A 5,583-nucleotide genomic window follows, 5' to 3' on the forward strand; every position below is an offset into this window, starting at 1 on the left:
AACAGTTACAGTCTGTTTACCTGCTGCAGACGTTACAGTCTGTTTACCTTCAGGCGTTACAGTCTGTTTACCTGCAGACGTTACAGTCTGTTTACCTGCTGCAGACGTTACAGTCTGTTTACCTGCTGCAGACGTTAAAGCCTGTTTAACTGCTGCAGACGTTACAGTCTGTTTACCTGCAGACGTTACAGTCTGTTTACCCGCTGCAGACGTTACTCTGATTACCCGCTGAAGACTTTACAGTCTGTTTACCTGTTGCAGACATTACAGTCTGTTTACCTGCAGACATTACAGTCTGTTTACCTGCAGACGTTACAGTCTGTTTAACTGCTGCAGACGTTACAGTCTGTTTACCTGCTGCAGACGTTACAGTCTTTTTACCCACTGCAGACGTTACAGTCTGTTTACCCGCTGCAGACTTTACTCTGATTACCCGCTGCAGACTTTACAGTCTGTTTACCTTTTGCAGACATTACAGTCTGTTTACCTGCAGACATTACAGTCTGTTTACCTGCAGACGTTACAGTCTGTTTAACTGCTGCAGACGTTACAGTCTGTTTACCTGCTGCAGACGTTACAGTCTGTTTACCCACTTCAGACGTTACAGTCTGTTTACCTGCAGACGTTACAGTGTGTTTACCCGCTGCAGACGTTACTGTCTGTTTATTTGCTGCAGACATTACAGTCTGTTTACCTGCTGCAGACGCTACAGTCTGTTTACCTGCAGACGTTACAGTCTGTTTACCTGCTGCAGACGTTACAGTCTGTTTACCCGCTGCAGACGTTACAGTCTGTTTACCCGCTGCAGACGTTACAGTCTGTTTACCCGCTGCAGACGTTACAGTCTGTTTACCTGCAGACGTTACAGTCTGTTTAACTGCAGGCGTTACAGCCTGTTTACCTGCTGCAGACGTTACAGTCTGTTTACCTGCTGCAGACGTTACAGTCTGTTTACCTGCAGACGTTAAAGTCTGTTTACCTGCAGACGTTACAGTCTCTTTACCTGCTGCAGACGTTACAGTCTGTTTACCTGCAGACGTTACAGTCTGTTTACCTGCTGAACAGTTACAGTCTGGTTTACCTGCTGCAGACGTTACAGTCTGTTTACCTGCAGGCGTTACAGTCTGTTTACCTGCTGCAGACGTTACAGTCTGTTTACCTACTGCAGACGTTACAGTCTGTTTACCCTCTGCAGACGTTACAGCCTGTTTACCCGCTGCAGACGTTACAGTCTGTTTACCCGCTGCAGACGTTACAATCTGTTTACCTGCTGAACAGTTACAGTCTGTTTACCTGCAGACGTTACAGTCTTTTTACCCGCTGCAGACGTTACTGTCTGTTTACCCGCTGCAGACGTTACAGCCTGTTTACCTGCTGCAGACGTTACAGTCTGTTTACCTGCAGACATTACAGTCTGTTTACCCGCTGCAGACGTTACAGTCTGTTTACCCGCTGCAGACGTTGCTGTCTGTTTACCCGCTGCAGACGTTACAGTCTGTTTACCTGCTGCAGACGCTACAGTCTGTTTATCCGCTGCAGACGTTACAGTCTGTTTACCCGCTGCAGACGTTACAGTCTGTTTACCTGTAGACGTTACAGTCTGTTTACCTGCTGCAGACGTTACAGTCTGTTTACCTGCAGGCGTTATAGTCTGTGTACCTGCTGCAGACGTTACAGCCTGTTTGACTGCTGCAGACGTTACAGTCTGTTTACCCGCTGCAGACATTACAGCCTGTTTAACCGCTGCAGACGTTACAGTCTGTTTACCTGCTGCAGGCGTTTCAGTCTGTTTACCTGCAGACGTTACAGTCTGTTTAACTGCAGACGTTACAGTCTGTTTACCTGCTGCAGGCGTTACAGCCTGTTTACCTGCTGCAGACGTTACAGTCTGTTTACCTGCTGCAGACGTTACAGTCTGTTTACCTGCAGACGTTACAGTCTGTTTACCTGCTGCAGACGTTAGAGTCCGTTTACCTGCAGAGTTTACAGTCTGTTTACCTGCTGCAGACGTTACAGTCTGTTTACCTGCTGCAGACGTTACAGTCTGTTTACCTGCAGACTTTACAGTCTGTTTACCTGCAGACGTTACAGTCTGTTTAACTGCTGCAGACGTTAAAGCCTGTTTAACTGCTGCAGACGTTAAAGCCTGTTTAACTGCTGCAGACGTTACAGTCTGTTTACCTGCAGACATTACAGTCTGTTTACCTGCAGACGTTACAGTCTGTTTAACTGCTGCAGACATTACAGTCTGTTTACTTGCAGACATTACAGTCTGTTTACCTGCAGACGTTACAGTCTGTTTACCTGCAGATGTTACAATCTGTTTACCTGCTGCAGTAGTTACAGTCTGTTTAAGTGCTGAACAGATACATTCTGTTTAACTGTTGCAGACGTTACAGTCTGTTTACCTGCAGGCGTTACAGTCTGTTTACCTGCTGCAGACGTTACAGTCTGTTTACCTGCAGAGTTTACAGTCTGTTTACCTGCTGCAGACGATACAGTCTGTTTACCTGCTGCAGACGTTACAGCCTGTTTACCTGCTGCAGACATTACAGTCTGTTTACCTGCTGCAGACGTTACAGTCTGTTTACCTGCAGACGTTACTGTCTGTTTACCCGCTGCAGACTTTACAGTCTGTATACCTGTTGCAGACGTTACAGTCTGTTTACCTGCAGGCGTTACAGTCTGTTTAACCACTGCAGACGTTACAGTCTGTTTACCTGCTGCAGACGTTACAGTCTGTTTACCTGCAGACGTTACAGTCTGTTTACCTGCTGCAGACGTTACAGTCTGTTTACCTGCTGCAGACATAATAGTCTGTTTACCTGCAGACTTTACAGTCTGTTTACCTGCAGACGTTACAGTCTGTTTAACTGCAGACGTTACAGTCTGTTTACCTGCTGCAGACGTTAAAGCCTGTTTACCTGCTGCAGACGTTACAGTCTGTTTACCCGCTGAACAGTTACAGTCTGTTTAACTGCTGCAGACGTTACAGTCTGTTTACCTGCAGATTTTACAGTCTGTTTACCTGCTGCAGACGTTACAGTCTGTTTACCTGCTGCAGACGTTACAGTCTGTTTACCTGTAGACGTTACAGTCTGTTTACCTGCTGCAGACGTTACAGTCTGTTTACCTGCAGACGTTACAGTCTGTTTACCTGCTGCGGACGTTACAGTCTGATTACCCGCTAAACAGTTACAGTCTGTTTACCTGCTGCAGACGTTACAGTCTGTTTACCTGTAGACGTTACAGTCTGTTTACCTGCAGACGTTACAGTCTGTTTACCTGTTGCAGACATTACAGTCTGTTTACCTGCAGACATTACAGTCTGTTTACCTGCTGCAGGCTTTACAGCCTGTTTACCTGCTGCAGACGTTACAGTCTGTTTACCTGCAGGCGTTACAGTCTGTTTAACCGCTGCAGACGTTACAGTCTGTTTACCTGCTGCAGACGTTACAGTCTGTTTACCTGCAGACGTTACAGTCTGTTTAACTGCAGACGTTACAGTCTGTTTACCTGCTGCAGACGTTGAAGCCTGTTTACCTGCTGCAGACGTTACAGTCTGTTTACCCGCTGCAGACGTTACAGTCTGTTTACCTGCAGACGTTACAGTCTGTTTACCTGCTGCAGACGTTACAGTCTGTTTACCTGCTGCAGACGTTACAGTCTGTTTACCTGTAGACGTTACAGTCTGTTTACCTGCTGCAGACGTTACAGTCTGTTTACCTGCAGACTTTACAGTCTGTTTACCTGCTGCGGACGTTACAGTCTGTTTACCCGCTAAACAGTTACAGTCTGTTTACCTGCTGCAGACGTTACAGTCTGTTTACCTGTAGACGTTACAGTCTGTTTACCTGCAGACGTTACAGTCTGTTTACCTGCTGAACAGTTACAGTCTGTTTACCTGCTGCAGACGTTACAGTCTGTTTACCTTCAGGCGTTACAGTCTGTTTACCTGCAGACGTTACAGTCTGTTTACCTGCTGCAGACGTTACAGTCTGTTTACCTGCTGCAGACGTTAAAGCCTGTTTAACTGCTGCAGACGTTACAGTCTGTTTACCTGCAGACGTTACAGTCTGTTTACCCGCTGCAGACGTTACTCTGATTACCCGCTGAAGACTTTACAGTCTGTTTACCTGTTGCAGACATTACAGTCTGTTTACCTGCAGACATTACAGTCTGTTTACCTGCTGCAGACGTTACAGTCTGTTTACCTGCAGAGTTTACAGTCTGTTTACCTGCTGCAGACGTTACAGTCTGTTTACCTGCTGCAGACGTTACAGCCTGTTTACCTGCTGCAGACATTACAGTCTGTTTACCTGCTGCAGACGTTACAGTCTGTTTACCTGCAGACGTTACTGTCTGTTTACCCGCTGCAGACTTTACAGTCTGTATACCTGTTGCAGACGTTACAGTCTGTTTACCTGCAGGCGTTACAGTCTGTTTAACCACTGCAGACGTTACAGTCTGTTTACCTGCTGCAGACGTTACAGTCTGTTTACCTGCAGACGTTACAGTCTGTTTATCTGCTGCAGACGTTACAGTCTGTTTACCTGCTGCAGACATAATAGTCTGTTTACCTGCAGACTTTACAGTCTGTTTACCTGCAGACGTTACAGTCTGTTTAACTGCAGACGTTACAGTCTGTTTACCTGCTGCAGACGTTAAAGCCTGTTTACCTGCTGCAGACGTTACAGTCTGTTTACCCGCTGAACAGTTACAGTCTGTTTAACTGCTGCAGACGTTACAGTCTGTTTACCTGCAGATTTTACAGTCTGTTTACCTGCTGCAGACGTTACAGTCTGTTTACCTGCTGCAGACGTTACAGTCTGTTTACCTGTAGACGTTACAGTCTGTTTACCTGCTGCAGACGTTACAGTCTGTTTACCTGCAGACGTTACAGTCTGTTTACCTGCTGCGGACGTTACAGTCTGATTACCCGCTAAACAGTTACAGTCTGTTTACCTGCTGCAGACGTTACAGTCTGTTTACCTGCAGACGTTACAGTCTGTTTACCCGCTGCAGACGTTACTCTGATTACCCGCTGCAGACTTTACAGTCTGTTTACCTGTTGCAGACATTACAGTCTCTTTACCTGCAGACATTACAGTCTGTTTACCTGCAGACGTTACAGTCTGTTTACCCGCTGCAGACTATACAGTCTGTTTACCCGCTGCAGACGTTACTGTCTGTTTACCAGCTGCAGACGTTACAGTCTGTTTACCTGCAGACGTTACAGTCTGTTTACCCGCTGCAGACGTTACAGTCTGTTTACCTGCAGACGTTACAGTCTGTTTACCTGCTGCAGACGTTACAGTCTGTTTACCTGCTGCAGACGTTACAGTCTGTTTACCTGTAGACGTTACAGTCTGTTTACCTGCTGCAGACGTTACAGTCTGTTTACCTGCTGCAGACGTTACAGTCTGTTTACCTGTAGACGTTACAGTCTGTTTACCTGCTGCAGACGTTACAGTCTGTTTACCTGCTGCAGACGTTACAGTCTGTTTACCTGTAGACGTTACAGTCTGTTTACCTGCTGCAGACGTTACAGTCTGTTTAACTGCAGACGTTACAGTCTGTTTA

Source organism: Labrus mixtus, unplaced genomic scaffold, assembly GCF_963584025.1.
Source record: "Labrus mixtus unplaced genomic scaffold, fLabMix1.1 SCAFFOLD_41, whole genome shotgun sequence".
Taxonomy (NCBI): Eukaryota; Metazoa; Chordata; class Actinopteri; order Labriformes; family Labridae; genus Labrus; species Labrus mixtus.